At 43.5% G+C, this 18,575-nt stretch overlaps 1 long non-coding RNA gene across 2 annotated transcripts in view; it reads left to right on the forward strand.

Annotated features, from left to right (window-relative positions):
- LOC135823436 (uncharacterized) overlaps nt 1-18,575 on the forward strand; it is a 115,058-nt gene that overhangs the window by 55,163 nt on the left and 41,320 nt on the right. The window lies entirely within an intron of this gene.

Here is an 18,575-nt window from a genome sequence, read left to right on the forward strand (position 1 = left end):
AGCCCTGGGTGAGTTCTTTAGAGAAATGTGGCTCTTTTTCATGGTGCTATTTTCTATGTCCAGCCACACAACGAGATGAAGATGGTCATTATCATTTTCTGAGCTGCGAACGGGCAGAAAGGTGAGAAAATATCGGATTTTGACCATTTGTGCTGACCTTTCAATTTCAACGTACCTCTCTATAACATGACCCAGCTGTAATTTCAGTGGTCGCATTGATTTCATTTTTGGTTTGCTTGTAGGGCGCTGGCACCCTCATTCAGTGACCCAGAAAATTTGGCACTGCTGTGAATAGTTTAGTCGCAAAGTGAAGATTCACGGGTAAAAAGCCCCAAACTTCTAGATGGGTTCTTTTCAGCTTTCAGCAGCCCTGGGTGAGTTCTTTAGAGAAATGTGGCTCTTTTTCATGGTGCTATTTTCTATGTCCAGCTACACAACGAGATGAGGATGGTCATTGTCATTTTCTGAGCTGCGAACGGGCAGAAAGGTGAGAAAATGTCGGATTTTGACTATTTGTGCTGACCTTTCAATTTCAACGTACCTGTCTGTAACATGACCCAGCTGTAATTTTAGTGGTCGCATTGGTTTCATTTTTGGTTTGCTTGTAGGGCGCTGGCACCCGCATTCAGTGACCCAGAAAATTTGGCACTGCTGTGTGAGTAGTTTAGTCGCAAAGTGAAGAATCGCGGGTAAAAAGCCCCAAACTTCTAGATAGGTTCTTTTTCAGCTTTCAGCAGCCATGGGTGAGTTCTTTGGAGAAATGTGGCTCTTTTTTCATAATGCTATTTTCTATGTCCAGCTACACAACGAGATGAGGATGGTCATTGTCATTTTCTGAGCTGCGAACGGGCAGAAAGGTGAGAAAATGTCGGATTTTGACCATTTGTGCTGACCTTTCAATTTCAACATACCTCTCTATAACATGACCCAGCTGTAATTTCAGTGGTCGCATTGGTTTCATTTTTTGGTTTGCTTGTAGGGCGCTGGCACCCGCATTCAGTGACCCAGAAAATTTGGCACGGCTGTGAACAGTTTAGTCGCAAAGTGAAGATTCACGGGTAAAAAGCCCCAAACTTCTCGATAGGTTCTTTTTCAGCTTTCAGCAGCCCTGGGTGAGTTCTTTAGAGAAATGTGGCTCTTCTTCATGGTGCTATTTTCTATGTCCAGCCAAACAACGAGATGAAGATGGTCATTATCATTTTCTGAGCTGCGAACGGGCACAAAGGTGAGAAAATGTCGGATTTTGACCATTTGTGCTGACCTTTCAATTTCAACGTACCTCTCTATAACATGACCCAGCTGTAATTTCAGTGGTCGCATTGGTTTCATTTTTGGTTTGCTTGTAGGGCGCTGGCACCCGCATTCAGTTACCCGGAAAATTGGGCACTGCTGTGAACAGTTTAGTCGCAAAGTGAAGATTCACGGGTAAAAAGCCCCAAACTTCTAGATAGGTTCTTTTTCAGCTTTCAGCAGCCCTGGGTGAGTTCTTTAGAGAAATGTGGGTCTTTTTCATGGTGCTATTTTCTATGTCCAGCTACACAACGAGATGAAGATGGTCATTATCATTTTCTGAGCTGCGAACGGGCAGAAAGGTGAGAAAATGTCGGATTTTGACCATTTGTGCTGACCTTTCAATTTCAACGTACCTCTCTATAACATGATCCAGCTGTAATATCAGTGATCGCATTGGTTTCATTTTTGGTTTGCTTGTAGGGCGCTGGCACCCATATTCAGTTAACCAGAATATTTGGCACTGCTGTGAATAGTTTAGTCGCAAAGTGAAGATTCACGGGTAAAAAGCCCCAAACTTCTAGATAGGTTCTTTTTCAGCTTTTAGCAGCCCTGGGCGAGTTCTTTAGAGAAATGTGACTCTTTTTCATGGTGCTGTTGTCTATGTCCAGCTAACCAACGAGATAAGGATGGTCATTGTCATTTTCTAAACTGCGAACGGGCAGAAAGGTGAGAAAATGTCGGATTTTGACCATTTGTGCTGACCTTTCAATTTCAACGTACCTCTCTATAACATGACCCAGCTGTAATGTCAGTGGTCGCATTGGTTTCATTTTTGGTTTGCTTGTAGGGCGCTGGCACCCACAATCAGTGAGCCAGAAAATTTGGCACTGCTGTGAATAGTTTAGTCGCAAAGTGAAGATTCACGGGTAAAAAGCCCCAAACTTCTAGATAGGTTCTTTTTCAGCTTTCAGCAGCCCCGGGTGAGTTCTTTAGAGAAATGTGGCTCTTTTTCATAATGCTATTTTTTATGTCCAGCTACACAACGAGATGAAGATGGTCATTGTCATTTTCTGAGCTGCGAACGGGCAGAAAGGTGAGAAAATGTCGGATTTTGACCATTTGTGCTGACCTTTCAATTTCAACGTACCTCTCTATAACATGACCCAGCTGTAATTTCAGTGGTCGCATTGGTTTCATTTTTTGGTTTGCTTGTAGGGCGCTGGCACCCACATTCAGTGACCCAGATATTTTGGCACTGCTGTGAATAGTTTAGTCGCAAAGTGAAGATTCACGGGTAAAAAGCCCCAAACTTCTAGATAGGTTCTTTTTCAGCTTTCAGCAGCCCTGGGTGAGTTCTTTAGAGAAATGTGGCTCTTTTTCATGGTGCTATTTTCTATGTCCAGCCACACAACGAGATGAGGATGGTCATTGTCATTTTCTGAGCTGCGAACGGGCAGAAAGGTGAGAAAATGTCGGATTTTGACCATTTGTGCTGACCTTTCAATTTCAACGTACCTATCTATAACATGACCCAGCTGTAATTTCAGTGGTCGCATCGGTTTCATTTTTGGTTTGCTTGTAGGGCGCTGGCACCCACATTCAGTGAACCAGAAAATTTGGCACTGCTGTGAATAGTTTAGTCGCAAAGTGAAGATTCACGGGGTAAAAAGCCCCAAACTTCTAGATAGGTTCTTTTTCAGCTTTCAGCAGCCCTGGGCGAGTTCTTTAGAGAAATGTGACTCTTTTTCATGGTGCTGTTGTCTATGTCCAGCTAACCAACGAGGTGAGGATGGTCATTGTCATTTTCTAAGCTGCGAACGGGCAGAAAGGTGAGAAAATGTCGGATTTTGACCATTTGTGCTGACCTTTCAATTTCAACGTCCCTTTCTATAACATGACCCAGCTGTAATGTCAGCGGTCGCATTGGTTTCATTTTTGGTTTGCTTGTAAGGCGCTGGCACCCACAATCAGTGACCCTAACAATTTGGCACTGCTCTGAATAGTTTAGTCGCAAAGTAAAGATTCACGGGTAAAAAGCCCCAAACTTCTAGATAGGTTCTTTTTCAGCTTTCAGCAGCCCTGGGTGAGTTCTTTAGAGAAATGTGGCTTTTTTTCGTGGTACTGTTTTCTATGTCCAGCTACACAACGAGATGAGGATGGTCATTGTCATTTTCTGAGCTGCGAACGGGCAGAAAGGTGAGAAAATGTCGGATTTTGACCATTTGTGCTGACCTTTCAATTTCAACGTACCTCTCTATAACGTGACCCAGCTGTAATTTCAGTGGTCGCATTGGTTTCATTTTGGGTTTGCTTGTAGGGCGCTGGCACCCGCATTGAGTGACCCAGAAAATTTGGCACTGCTGTGAATAGTTTAGTCGCAAAGTGAAGATTCACGGGTAAAAAGCCCCAAACTTCTAGATAGGTTCTTTTTCAGCTTTCAGCAGCCCTGGGTGAGTTCTTTAGAGAAATGTGGCTTTTTTCATGGTGCTATTTTCTGTGTCCAGCTACACAACGAGATGAGGATGGTCATTGTCATTCTCTAAGCTGCGAATGGGCAGAAAGGTGAGAAAATGTCGGATTTTGACCATTTGTGCTGACCTTTCAATTTCAACGTACCTCTCTATAACATGACCCAGCTGTAATTTCAGTGGTCGTATTGGTTTCATTTTTGGTTTGCTTGTAGGGCGCTGGCACCCACATTCAGTGACCCAGAAAATTTGGCACGGCTGTGAATAATTTAGTCGCAAAGTGAAGATTCACTGGTAAAAAGCCCCAAACTTCTAGATAGGTTCTTTTTCAGCTTTCAGCAGCCCTGGGTGAGTTCTTTAGAGAAATGTGGCTCTTTTTCATGGTGCTATTTTTTATGTCCAGCCACACAACGAGATGAGGATGGTCATTGTCATTTTCTAAGCTGCGAACGGGCAGAAAGGTGAGAAAATGTCGGATTTTGACCATTTGTGCTGACCTTTCAATTTCAACGTACCTCTTTTATAACATGACCCAGCTGTAATTTCAGTGGTCGCATTGGTTTCATTTTTGGTTTGCTTGTAGGGCGCTGGCACCCTCATTCAGTGACCCATAAAATTTGGCACTGCTGTGAATAGCTTAGTCGCAAAGTGAAGATTCACGGGTAAAAAGCCCCAAACTTCTAGATAGGTTCTTTTTCAGCTTTCAGCAGCCCTGGGTGAGTTCTTTAGAGAAATGTGGCTTTTTTTCATGGTGCTATTTTCTATGTCCAGCTCCACAACGAGATGAGGATGGTTATTGTCATTTTCTGAGCTGCGAACGGGCAGAAAGGTGAGAAAATGTCGGATTTTGACCATTTGTGCTGACCTTTCAATTTCAACGTACCTCTCTATAACATGACCCAGCTGTAATTTCAGTGGTCGCATTGATTTCATTTTTAGTTTGCTTGTAGGGCGCTGGCACCCGCATTCAGTGACCCAGAAAATTTGGCACTGCTGTGACGAGTTTAGTCGCAAAGTGAAGATTCACGGGTAAAAAGCCCCAAACTTCTAGATAGGTTCTTTTTCAGCTTTCAGCAGCCCTGGGTGAGTTCTTTAGAGAAATGTGGCTCTTTTTCATGGTGCTATTTTCTATGTCCAGCTACACAACGAGATGAGGATGGTCATTGTCATTTTCTGAGCTGCGCACGGGCAGAAAGGTGAGAAATGTCGGATTTTGACCATTTGTGCTGACCTTTCGATTTCAACGTACCTCTCTATAACATGACCCAGCTGTAATTTCAGTGGTCGCATTGGTTTCATTTTTGGTTTGCTTGTAGGGCGCTGGTACCCGCATTCAGTGACCCATAAAATTTGGCATTGCTGTGCACAGTTTAGTCGCAAAGTGAAGATTCACGGGTAAAAAGCCCCAAACTTCTAGATAGGTTCTTTTTCAGCTTTCAGCAGCCCTGGGTGAGTTCTTTAAAGAAATGTGGCTATTTTTCATGGTGCTATTTTCTATGTCCAGCTACACAACGAGATGAAGATGGTCATTATCATTTTCTGAGCTGCGAACGGGCAGAAAGGTGAGAAAATGTCGGATTTTGACCATTTGTGCTGACCTTTCAATTTCAACGTACCTCTCTATAACATGACCCAGCTGTAATTTCAGTGGTCGCATTGGTTTCATTTTTGGTTTGCTAGTAGGGCGCTGGCACCCATATTAAGTGAACCAGAATATTTGGCACTGCTGTGAATAGTTTAGTCGCAAAGTGAAGATTCACGGGTAAAAAGCCCCAAACTTCTAGATAGGTTCTTTTTCAGCTTTCAGCAGCCCTGGGCGAGTTCTTTAGAGAAATGTGACTCTTTTTCATGGTGCTGTTGTCTATGTCCAGCTAACAAACGAGATGAGGATGGTCATTGTCATTTTCTGAGCTGCGAACGGGCAGAAAGGTGAGAAAATGTCGGATTTTGACCATTTGTGCTGACCTTTCAATTTCAACGTACCTCTCTATAACATGACCCAGCTGTAATGTCAGCGGTCGCATTGGTTTCATTTTTGGTTTGCTTGTAGGGCGCTGGCAACCACAATCAGTGACCCTAAGAATTTGGCACTGCTGTGAATAGTTTAGTCGCATAGTAAAGATTCACGGGTAAAAAGCCCCAAACTTCTAGATAGGTTCTTTTTCAGCTTTCAGCAGCCCTGGGTGAGTTCTTTAGAGAAATATGGCTCTTTTTCATGGTGCTATTTTCTATGTCCAGCTACACAACGAGATGAGGATGGTCATTGTCATTTTCTGAGCTGCGAACGGGCAGAAAGGTGAGAAAATGTCGGATTTTGACCATTTGTGCTGACCTTTCAATTTCGACGTACCTCTCTATAACGTGACCCAGCTGTAATTTCAGTGGTCGCATTGGTTTCATTTTTGGTTTGCTTGTAGGGCGCTGGCACCCGCATTGAGTGACCCAGAAAATTTGGTACTGCTGTGAATAGTTTAGTCGCAAAGTGAAGATTCACGGGTAAAATGCCCCAAACTTCTAGAGAGGTTCTTTTTCAGCTTTCAGCAGCCCTGGGTGAGTTCTTTAGAGAAATGTGGCTCTTTTTCATGGTGCTATTTTCTATGTCCAGCTACACAACGAGATGAGGATGGTCATTGTAATTTTTTGAGCTGCGAACGGGCAGAAAGGTGAGAAAATGTCGGATTTTGACCATTTGTGCTGACCTTTCAATTTCAACGTACCTCTCTATAACATGACCCAGCTGTAATTTCAGTGGTCGCATTGGTTTCATTTTAGGTTTGCTTGTAGGGCGCTGGCACCCATATGAAGTGAACCAGAATATTTGGCACTGCTGTGAAAAGTTTAGTCGCAAAGTGAAGATTCACGGGTAAAAAGCCCCAAACTTCTAGATAGGTTCTTTTTCAGCTTTCAGCAGCCCTGGGCGAGTTCTTTAGAGAAATGTGACTCTTTTTCATGGTGCTGTTGTCTATGTCCAGCTAACCAACGAGATGAGGATGGTCATTGTCATTTTCTGAGCTGCGAACGGGCAGAAAGGTGAGAAAATGTCGGATTTTGACCATTTGTGCTGACCTTTCAATTTCAACGTACCTCTCTATAACATGACCCAGCTGTAATTTCAGTGGTCGCATTGGTTTCATTTTTGGTTTGCTTGTAGGGCGCTGGCACCCATATTAAGTGAACCAGAATATTTGGCACTGCTGTGAATAGGTTAGTCGCAAAGTGAAGATTCACGGGTAAAAAGCCCCAAACTTCTAGATAGGTTCTTTTTCAGCTTTCAGCAGCCCTGGGCGAGTTCTTTAGAGAAATGTGACTCTTTTTCATGGTGCTGTTGTCTATGTCCAGCTAACCAACGAGATGAGGATGGTCATTGTCATTTTCTGAGCTGCGAACGGGCAGAAAGGTGAGAAAATGTCGGATTTTGACCATTTGTGCTGACCTTTCAATTTCAACCTACCTCTCTATAACATGACCCAGCTGTAATGTCAGCGGTCGCATTGGTTTCATTTTTGGTTTGCTTGTAGGGCGCTGGCAACCACAATCAGTAACCCTAAGAATTTGGCACTGCTGTGAATAGTTTAGTCGCATAGTAAAGATTCACGGGTAAAAAGCCCCAAACTTCTAGATAGGTTCTTTTTCAGCTTTCAGCAGCCCTGGGTGAGTTCTTTAGAGAAATGTGGCTCTTTTTCATGCTGGTTTTTTCTATGTCCAGCTACACAACGAGATGAGGATGGTCATTGTCATTTTCTAAGCTGCGAACGGGCAGAAAGGTGAGAAAATGTCGGATTTTGACCATTTGTGCTGACCTTTCAATTTCAACGTACCTCTCTATAACATGACCCAGCTGTAATGTCAGCGGTCATATTGGTTTCATTTTTGGTTTGCTTGTAGGGCGCTGGCACCCACAATCAGTGACTTTAAAAATTTGGCACTCCTGTGAATAGTTTAGTCGCAAAGTGAAGATTCACGGGTAAAAAGCCCCAAACTTCTAGATAGGTTCTTTTTCAGCTTTCAGCAGCCCTGGGTGAGTTCTTTAGAGAAATGTGACTCTTTTTCATGGTGCTGTTGTCTATGTCCAGCTAACCAACGAGATAAGGATGGTCATAGTCATTTTCTAAGCTGCGAACGGGCAGAAAGGTGAGAAAGTGTCGGATTTTGACCATTTGTGCTGACCTTTCAATTTCAACGTACCTCTCTATAACATGACCCAGCTGTAATGTCAGCGGTCGCATTGGTTTCATTTTTGGTTTGCTTGTAGGGCGCTGGCACCCACAATCAGTGACCCTAAAAATTTGGCACTGCTGTGAATAGTTTAGTCGCAAAGTGAAGATTCACGAGTAAAAAGCCCCAAACTTCTAGATAGGTTCTTTTTCAGCTTTCAGCAGCCCTGGGTGAGTTCTTTAGAGAAATGTGGCTCTTTTTCATGCTGGTATTTTCTATGTCCAGCTACACAACGAGATGAGGATGGTCATTGTCATTTTCTAAGCTGCGAACGGGTAGAAAGGTGAGAAAATGTCGGATTTTGACCATTTGTGCTGACCTTTCAATTTCAACGTACCTCTCTATAACATGACCCAGCTGTAATTTCAGTGGTCGCATTGGTTTCATTTTTGGTTTGCTTGTAGGGCGCTGGCACCCATATTCAGTGAACCAGAATATTTGGCACTGCTGTGAATATTTTAGTCGCAAAGTGAAGATTCACGGGTAAAAAGCCCCAAACTTCTAGATAGGTTCTTTTTCAGCTTTCAGCAGCCCTGGGCGAGTTCTTTAGAGAAATGTGACTCTTTTTCATGGTGCTGTTGTCTATGTCCAGCTAACCAACGAGATGAGGATGGTCATAGTCATTTTCTAAGCTGCGAACGGGCAGAAAGGTGAGAAAGTGTCGGATTTTGACCATTTGTGCTGACCTTTCAATTTCAACGTACCTCTCTATAACATGACCCAGCTGTAATGTCAGCGGTCGCATTGGTTTGATTTTTGGTTTGCTTGTAGGGCGCTGGCACCCACAATCAGTGACCCTAAAAATTTGGCACTGCTGTGAATAGTTTAGTCGCAAAGTGAAGATTCACGAGTAAAAAGCCCCAAACTTCTAGATAGGTCTTTTTCAGCTTTCAGCAGCCCTGGGTGAGTTCTTTAGAGAAATGTGGCTCTTTTTCATGCTCGTATTTTCTATGTCCAGCTACACAACCAGATGAGGATGGTCATTGTCATTTTCTAAGCTGCGAACGGGCAGAAAGGTGAGAAAATGTCGGATTTTGACCATTTGTGCTGACCTTTCAATTTCAACGTACCTCTCTATAACATGACCCAGCTGTAATGTCAGCGGTCATATTGGTTTCATTTTTGGTTTGCTTGTAGGGCGCTGGCACCCACAATCAGTGACTTTAAAAATTTGGCACTGCTGTGAATAGTTTAGTCGCAAAGTGAAGATTCACTGGTAAAAAGCCCCAAACTTCTAGATAGGTTCTTTTTCAGCTTTCAGCAGCCCTGGGTGAGTTCTTTAGAGAAATGTGGCTCTTTTTCATGGTGCTATTTTCTATGTCCAGCTACACAGCGAGATGACAATGGTCATTTTCTGAGCTGCGAACGGGCAGAAAGGTGAGAAAATGTCGGAATTTGACCATTTGTGCTGACCTTTCAATTTCGACGTTCCTCTCTATAACGTGACCCAGCTGTAATTTCAGTGGTCGCATTGGTTTCATTTTTGGTTTGCTTGTAGGGCGCTGGCACCCACATTCAGTGAACCAGAAAATTTGGCACTGCTGTGAACAGTTTAGTCGCAAAGTGAAGATTCACGGGTAAAAAGCCCCAAACTTCTAGATAGGTTCTTTTTCAGCTTTCAGCAGCCCTGGGTGAGTGCTTTAGAGAAATGTGGCTCTTTTTCATGGTGCTATTTTCTATGTCCAGCTACACAACGAGATGAGGATGGTCATTGTCATTTTCTGAGCTGCGAACGGGCGGAAAGGTGAGAACATGTCGGATTTTGACCATTTGTGCTGACCTTTCAATTTCAACGTACCTCTCTATAACGTGACCCAGCTGTAATTTCAGTGGTCGCATTGATTTCATTTTTGGTTTGCTTGTAGGGCGCTGGCACCCACATTCAGTGACCCGAAAAATTTGGCACTGCTGTGAATAGTTTAGCCGCAAAGTGAAGATTCACGGGTAAAAAGCCCCAAACTTCTAGATAGGTTCTTTTTCAGCTTTCAGCAGCCCTGGGTGAGTTCTTTAGAGAAATGTGGCTCTTTTTCATGGTGCTATTTTCTATGTCCAGCTACACAACGAGATGAGGATGGTCATTGTCATTTTCTGAGCTGCGAACGGGCAGAAAGGTGAGAAAATGTCGGCTTTTGACCATTTGTGCTGACCTTTCAATTTACACGTACCTCTCTATAACATGACCCAGCTGTAATTTCAGTGGTCGCATTGGTTTCATTTTTGGTTTGCTTGTAGGGCGCTGGCACCCGCATTGAGTGACCCAGAAAATTTGGCACTGCTGTGAACAGTTTAGTCGCAAAGTGAAGGTTCACGGGTAAAAAGCCCCAAACTTCTAGATAGGTTCTTTTTCAGCTTTCAGCAGCCCTGGGTGAGTGCTTTAGAGAAATGTGGCTCTTTTTCATGGTGCTATTTTCTATGTCCAGCTACACAACGAGATGAAGATGGTCATTATCAATTTCTGAGCTGCGAACGGGCAGAAAGGTGAGAAAATGTCGGATTTTGACCATTTGTTCTGACCTTTCAATTTCAACGTACCTCTCTATAACATGAGCCAGCTGTAATGTCAGTGGTCATATTGGTTTCAATTTTGGTTTGCTTGTAGGGCGCTGGCACCCACAATCAGTGACCCTAAAAATTTGGCACTGCTGTGAATAGTTTAGTCGCAAAGTGAAGATTCACGGGTAAAAAGCCCCAAACTTCTAGATAGGTTATTTTTCAGCTTTCAGCAGCCCTGGGTGAGTTCTTTAGAGAAATATGGCTCTTTTTCATGGTGCTATTTTCTATGTCCAGCTACACAACGAGATGAGGATGGTCATTGTCATTTTCTGAGCTGCGAACGGGCAGAAAGGCGAGAAAATGTCGGATTTTGACCATTTGTGCTGACCTTTCAATTTCGACGTACCTCTCTATAACGTGACCCAGCTGTAATTTCAGTGGTCGCATTGGTTTCATTTTTGGTTTGCTTGTAGGGCGCTGGCACCCGCATTGAGTGACCCAGAAAATTTGGCACTGCTGTGAATAGTTTAGTCGCAAAGTGAAGATTCACGGGTAAAAAGCCCCAAACTTCTAGATAGGTTCTTTTTCAGCTTTCAGCAGCCCTGGGCGAGTTCTTTAGAGAAATGTGACTCTTTTTCATGGTGCTGTTGTCTATGTCCAGCTAACCAACGAGATGAGGATGGTCATTGTCATTTTCTAAGCTGCGAACGGGCAGAAAGGTGAGAAAATGTCGGTGTTTGACCATATGTGCTGACCTTTCAATTTCAACGTACCTCTCTATAACATGACCCAGCTGTAATGTCAGCGGTCATATTGGTTTCATTTTTCGTTTGCTTGTAGGGCGCTGGCACCCACATTCAGTGACCCCAAAAATTTGGCACTGCTGTGAATAGTTTAGTCGCAAAGTGAAGATTCACGGGTAAAAAGCCCCAAACTTCTAGATAGGTTCTTTTTCAGCTTTCAGCAGCCCTGGGTGAGTTCTTTAGAGAAATGTGGCTCTTTTTCATGGTGCTATTTTCTATGTCCAGCTACACAACGAGATGAGGATGGTCATTGTCATTTTCTGAGCTGCGAACGGGCAGAAAGGTGAGAAAATGTCGGATTTTGACCATTTGTGCTGACCTTTCAATTTCAACGTACCTCTCTATAACGTGACCCAGCTGTAATTTCAGTGGTCGCATTGGTTTCATTTTTGGTTTGCTTGTAGGGCGCTGGCACCCACATTCAGTGACCCTAAAAAATTTGGCACTGCTGTGAATAGTTTAGCCGCAAAGTGAAGATTCACGGGGTAAAAAGCCCCAAACTTCTAGATAGGTTCTTTTTCAGCTTTCAGCAGCCCTGGGTTAGGTCTTTAGAGAAATGTGGCTCTTTTTCATGGTGCTATTTTCTATGTCCAGCTACACAACGAAATGAGGATGGTCATTGTTATTTTCTGAGCTGGGAACGGGCAGAAAGGTGAGAAAATGTTGGATTTTGACCATTTGTGCTGACCTTTCAATTTACACGTACCTCTCTATAACATGACCCAGCTGTAATTTCAGTGGTCGCATTGGTTTAATTTTTGGTTTGCTTGTAGGGCGCTGGCACCCGCATTGAGTGACCCAGAAAATTTGGCACTGCTGTGAACAGTTTAGTCGCAAAGTGAAGGTTCACGGGTAAAAAGCCCCAAACTTCTAGATAGGTTCTTTTTCAGCTTTCAGCAGCCCTGGGTGAGTGCTTTAGAGAAATGTGGCTCTTTTTCATGGTGCTATTTTCTATATCCAGCTACACAACGAGATGAAGATGGTCATTATCAATTTCTGAGCTGCGAACGGGCAGAAAGGTGAGAAAATTTCGGATTTTGACCATTTGTGCTGACCTATCAATTTCAACGTACCTCTCTATGACATGACCCAGCTGTAATGTCAGCGGTCGCATTGGTTTCATTTTTGGTTTGCTTGTAGGGCACTGGCACCCACAATCAGTGACCCTAAAAATTTGGCACTGCTGTGAATAGTTTAGTCGCAAAGTGAAGATTCACGGGTAAAAAGCCCCAAACTTCTAGATAGGTTCTTTTTCAGCTTTCAGCAGCCCTGGGTGAGTTCTTTAGAGCAATGTGGCTCTTTTTCATGCTGGTATTTTCTATGTCCAGCTACACAACGAGATGAGGATGGTCATTGTGATTTTCTGAGCTGCGAACGGGCAGAAAGGTGAGAAAATGTCGGATTTTGACCATTTGTGCTGACCTTTCAATTTCAACGTACCTCTCTATAACATGTCCCAGCTGTAATTTCAGTGGTCGCATTGGTTTCATTTTTGGTTTGCTTGTAGGTCGCTGGCACCCACATTCAGTGAACCAGAAAATTTGGCACTGCTGTGAATAGTTTAGTCGCAAAGTGAAGATTCACGGGTAAAAAGCCCCAAACTTCTAGATAGGTTCTTTTTCAGCTTTCAGCAGCCCTCGGCGAGTTCTTTAGAGAAATGTGACTCTTTTTCATGGTGCTGTTGTCTATGTCCAGCTAACTAACGAGATGAGGATGGTCATTGTCATTTTCTAAGCTGCGAACGGGCAGAAAGGTGAGAAAATGTCGGATTTTGACCATTTGTGCAGGCCTTTCAATTTCAACGTACCTCTCTATAACATGATCCAGCTGTAATGTCAGCGGTCATATTGGTTTGATTTTTGGTTTGCTTGTAGGGCGCTGGCACCCACAATCAGTGACCCAGAAAATTTGGCACTGCTGTGAATAGTTTAGTCGCAAAGTGAAGATTCACGGGGTAAAAAGCCCCAAACTTCTAGATAGGTTCTTTTTCAGCTTTCAGCAGCCCTGGGTGAGTTCTTTAGAGAAATGTGGCTCTTTTTCATGGTGCTATTTTCTATGTCCAGCTACACAACGAGATGAGGATGGTCATTGTCATTTTCTGAGCTGCGAACGCGCAGAAAGGTGAGAAAATGTCGGATTTTGACCATTTGTGCTGACCTTTCAATTTCGACGTTCCTCTCTATAACGTGACCCAGCTGTAATTTCAGTGGTCGCATTGGTTTCATTTTAGGTTTGCTTGTAGGGCGCTGGCACCCACATTCAGTGAACCAGAAAATTTGGCACTGCTGTGAACAGTTTAGTCGCAAAGTGAAGATTCACGGGTAAAAAGCCCCAAACTTCTAGATAGGTTCTTTTTCAGCTTTCAGCAGCCCTGGGCGAGTTCTTTAGAGAAATGTGGCTCTTTTTCATGGTGCTATTTTCTATTACCAGCTACACAACGAGATGAGGATGGTCATTGTCATTTTCTGAGCTGCGAACGGGCAGAAAGGCGAGAAAATGTCGGATTTTGACCATTTGTGCTGACTTTTCAATTTCAACGTACCTCTCTATAACATGACCCAGCTGCAATGTCAGCGGTCGCATTGGTTTCATTTTTGGTTTGCATGTAGGGCGCTGGCACCCACAATCAGTGACCCCAAAAATTTGGCACTGCTGTGAATAGTTTAGTCGCAAAGTGAAGATTCACGGGTAAAAAGCCCCAAACTTCTAGATAGGTTCTTTTTCAGCTTTCAGCAGCCCTGGGTGAGTTCTTTAGAGAAATGTGGCTCTTTTTCATGCTGGTATTTTCTATGTCCAGCTACACAACGAGATAAGGATGGTCATTGTGATTTTCCGAGCTGCGAACGGGCAGAAAGGTGAGAAAATGTCGGATTTTGACCATTTGTGCTGACCTTTCAATTTCAACGTACCTCTCTATAACATGTCCCAGCTGTAATTTCAGTGGTCGCATTGGTTTCATTTTTGGTTTGCTTGTAGGTCGCTGGCACCCACATTCAGTGAACCAGAAAATTTGGCACTGCTGTGAATAGTTTAGTCGCAAAGTGAAGATTCACGGGTAAAAAGCCCCAAACTTCTAGATAGGTTCTTTTTCAGCTTTCAGCAGCCCTGGGTGAGTTCTTTAGAGAAATGTGACTCTTTTTAATGGTGGTGTTGTCTATGTCCAGCTAACTAACGAGATGAGGATGGTCATTGTCATTTTCTAAGCTGCGAACGGGCAGAAAGGTGAGAAAATGTCGGATTTTGACCATTTGTGCTGACCTTTCAATTTCAACGTACCTCTCTATAACATGACCCAGCTGTAATGTCAGCGGTCATATTGGTTTCATTTTTAGTTTGCTTGTAGGGCGCTGGCACCCACAATCAGTGACTTTAAAAAGTTGGCACTGCTGTGAATAGTTTAGTCGCAAAGTGAAGATTCACGGGTAAAAAGCCCCAAACTTCTAGATAGGTTCTTTTTCAGCTTTCAGCAGCCCTGGGTGAGTTCTTTAGAGAAATGTGGCTCTTTTTCATGGTGCTATTTTCTATGTCCAGCTATACAACGAGATGAGGATGGTCATTTTCTGAGCTGCGAACGGGCAGAAAGGTGAGAAAATGTCGGATTTTGACCATTTGTGCTGACCTTTCAATTTCGACGTTCCTCTCTATAACGTGACCCAGCTGTAATTTCAGTGGTCGCATTGGTTTCATTTTAGGTTTGCTTGTAGGGCGCTGGCACCCACATTCAGTGAACCAGAAAATTTGGCACTGCTGTGAACAGTTTAGTCGCAAAGTGAAGATTCACGGGTAAAAAGCCCCAAACTTCTAGATAGGTTCTTTTTCAGCTTTCAGCAGCCCTGGGCGAGTTCTTTAGAGAAATGTGGCTCTTTTTCATGGTGCTATTTTCTATTACCAGCTACACAACGAGATGAGGATGGTCATTGTCATTTTCTGAGCTGCGAACGGGCAGAAAGGCGAGAAAATGTCGGATTTTGACCATTTGTGCTGACTTTTCAATTTCAACGTACCTCTCTATAACATGACCCAGCTGCAATGTCAGCGGTCGCATTGGTTTCATTTTTGGTTTGCATGTAGGGCGCTGGCACCCACAATCAGTGACCCCAAAAATTTGGCACTGCTGTGAATAGTTTAGTCGCAAAGTGAAGATTCACGGGTAAAAAGCCCCAAACTTCTAGATAGGTTCTTTTTCAGCTTTCAGCAGCCCTGGGTGAGTTCTTTAGAGAAATGTGGCTCTTTTTCATGCTGGTATTTTCTATGTCCAGCTACACAACGAGATAAGGATGGTCATTGTGATTTTCCGAGCTGCGAACGGGCAGAAAGGTGAGAAAATGTCGGATTTTGACCATTTGTGCTGACCTTTCAATTTCAACGTACCTCTCTATAACATGTCCCAGCTGTAATTTCAGTGGTCGCATTGGTTTCATTTTTGGTTTGCTTGTAGGTCGCTGGCACCCACATTCAGTGAACCAGAAAATTTGGCACTGCTGTGAATAGTTTAGTCGCAAAGTGAAGATTCACGGGTAAAAAGCCCCAAACTTCTAGATAGGTTCTTTTTCAGCTTTCAGCAGCCCTGGGCGAGTTCTTTAGAGAAATGTGACTCTTTTTAATGGTGGTGTTGTCTATGTCCAGCTAACTAACGAGATGAGGATGGTCATTGTCATTTTCTAAGCTGCGAACGGGCAGAAAGGTGAGAAAATGTCGGATTTTGACCATTTGTGCTGACCTTTCAATTTCAACGTACCTCTCTATAACATGACCCAGCTGTAATGTCAGCGGTCATATTGGTTTCATTTTTAGTTTGCTTGTAGGGCGCTGGCACCCACAATCAGTGACTTTAAAAAGTTGGCACTGCTGTGAATAGTTTAGTCGCAAAGTGAAGATTCACGGGTAAAAAGCCCCAAACTTCTAGATAGGTTCTTTTTCAGCTTTCAGCAGCCCTGGGTGAGTTCTTTAGAGAAATGTGGCTCTTTTTCATGGTGCTATTTTCTATGTCCAGCTATACAACGAGATGAGGATGGTTATTGTCATTTTCTGAGCTGCGAACGGGCAGAAAGGTGAGAAAATGTCGGATTTTGACCATTTGTGCTGACCTTTCAATTTCGACGTTCCTCTCTATAACGTGACCCAGCTGTAATTTCAGTGGTCGCATTGGTTTCATTTTTGGTTTGCTTGTAGGGCGCTGGCACCCACATTCAGTGAACCAGAAAATTTGGCACTGCTGTGAACAGTTTAGTCGCAAAGTGAAGATTCACGGGTAAAAAGCCCCAAACTTCTAGATAGGTTCTTTTTCAGCTTTCAGCAGCCCTGGGCGAGTTCTTTAGAGAAATGTGGCTCTTTTTCATGGTGCTATTTTCTATTACCAGCTACACAACGAGATGAGGATGGTCATTGTCATTTTCTGAGCTGCGAACGGGCAGAAATGTGAGAAAATGTCGGATTTTGACCATTTGTGCTGACTTTAAAATTTCAACGTACCTCTCTATAACATGACCCAGCTGCAATGTCAGCGGTCGCATTGGTTTCATTTTTGGTTTGCATGTAGGGCGCTGGCACCCACAATCAGTGACCCCAAAAATTTGGCACTGCTGTGAATAGTTTAGTCGCAAAGTGAAGATTCACGGGTAAAAAGCCCCAAACTTCTAGATAGGTTCTTTTTCAGCTTTCAGCAGCCCTGGGCGAGTTCTTTAGAGAAATGTGACTCTTTTTCATGGTGCTGTTGTCTATGTCCAGCTAACTAACGAGATGAGGATGGTCATTGTCATTTTCTAAGCTGCGAACGGGCAGAAAGGTGAGAAAATGTCGGATTTTGACCATTTGTGCAGGCCTTTCAATTTCAACGTACCTCTCTATAACATGATCCAGCTGTAATGTCAGCGGTCATATTGGTTTGATTTTTGGTTTGCTTGTAGGGCGCTGGCACCCACAATCAGTGACCCAGAAAATTTGGCACTGCTGTGAATAGTTTAGTCGCAAAGTGAAGATTCACGGGGTAAAAAGCCCCAAACTTCTAGATAGGTTCTTTTTCAGCTTTCAGCAGCCCTGGGTGAGTTCTTTAGAGAAATGTGGCTCTTTTTCATGGTGCTATTTTCTATGTCCAGCTACACAACGAGATGAGGATGGTCATTGTCATTTTCTGAGCTGCGAACGGGCAGAAAGGTGAGAAAATGTCGGATTTTGACCATTTGTGCTGACCTTTCAATTTCGACGTTCCTCTCTATAACGTGACCCAGCTGTAATTTCAGTGGTCGCATTGGTTTCATTTTAGGTTTGCTTGTAGGGCGCTGGCACCCACATTCAGTGAACCAGAAAATTTGGCACTGCTGTGAACAGTTTAGTCGCAAAGTGAAGATTCACGGGTAAAAAGCCCCAAACTTCTAGATAGGTTCTTTTTCAGCTTTCAGCAGCCCTGGGCGAGTTCTTTAGAGAAATGTGGCTCTTTTTCATGGTGCTATTTTCTATTACCAGCTACACAACGAGATGAGGATGGTCATTGTCATTTTCTGAGCTGCGAACGGGCAGAAAGGTGAGAAAATGTCGGATTTTGACCATTTGTGCTGACTTTTCAATTTCAACGTACCTCTCTATAACATGACCCAGCTGCAATGTCAGCGGTCGCATTGGTTTCATTTTTGGTTTGCATGTAGGGCGCTGGCACCCACAATCAGTGACCCCAAAAATTTGGCACTGCTGTGAATAGTTTAGTCGCAAAGTGAAGATTCACGGGTAAAAAGCCCCAAACTTCTAGATAGGTTCTTTTTCAGCTTTCAGCAGCCTTGGGTGAGTTCTTTAGAGAAATGTGGCTCTTTTTCATGCTGGTATTTTCTATGTCCAGCTACACAACGAGATGAGGATGGTCATTGTGATTTTCTGAGCTGCGAACGGGCAGAAAGGTGAGAAAATGTCGGATTTTGACCATTTGTGCTGACCTTTCAATTTCAACGTACCTCTCTATAACATGTCCCAGCTGTAATTTCAGTGGTCGTATTGGTTTCATTTTTGGTTTGCTTGTAGGTCGCTGGCACCCACATTCAGTGAACCAGAAAATTTGGCACTGCTGTGAATAGTTTAGTCGCAAAGTGAAGATTCACGGGTAAAAAGCCCCAAACTTCTAGATAGGTTCTTTTTCAGCTTTCAGCAGCCCTGGGTGAGTTCTTTAGAGAAATGTGGCTCTTTTTCATGCTGGTATTTTCTATGTCCAGCTACACAACGAGATAAGGATGGTCATTGTGATTTTCTGAGCTGCGAACGGGCAGAAAGGTGAGAAAATGTCGGATTTTGACCATTTGTGCTGACCTTTCAATTTCAACGTACCTCTCTATAACATGTCCCAGCTGTAATTTCAGTGGTCGCATTGGTTTCATTTTTG

This window comes from Sycon ciliatum, chromosome 8 (assembly GCF_964019385.1).
Source record: "Sycon ciliatum chromosome 8, ocSycCili1.1, whole genome shotgun sequence".
In the NCBI taxonomy this organism is placed as follows: domain Eukaryota; kingdom Metazoa; phylum Porifera; class Calcarea; order Leucosolenida; family Sycettidae; genus Sycon; species Sycon ciliatum.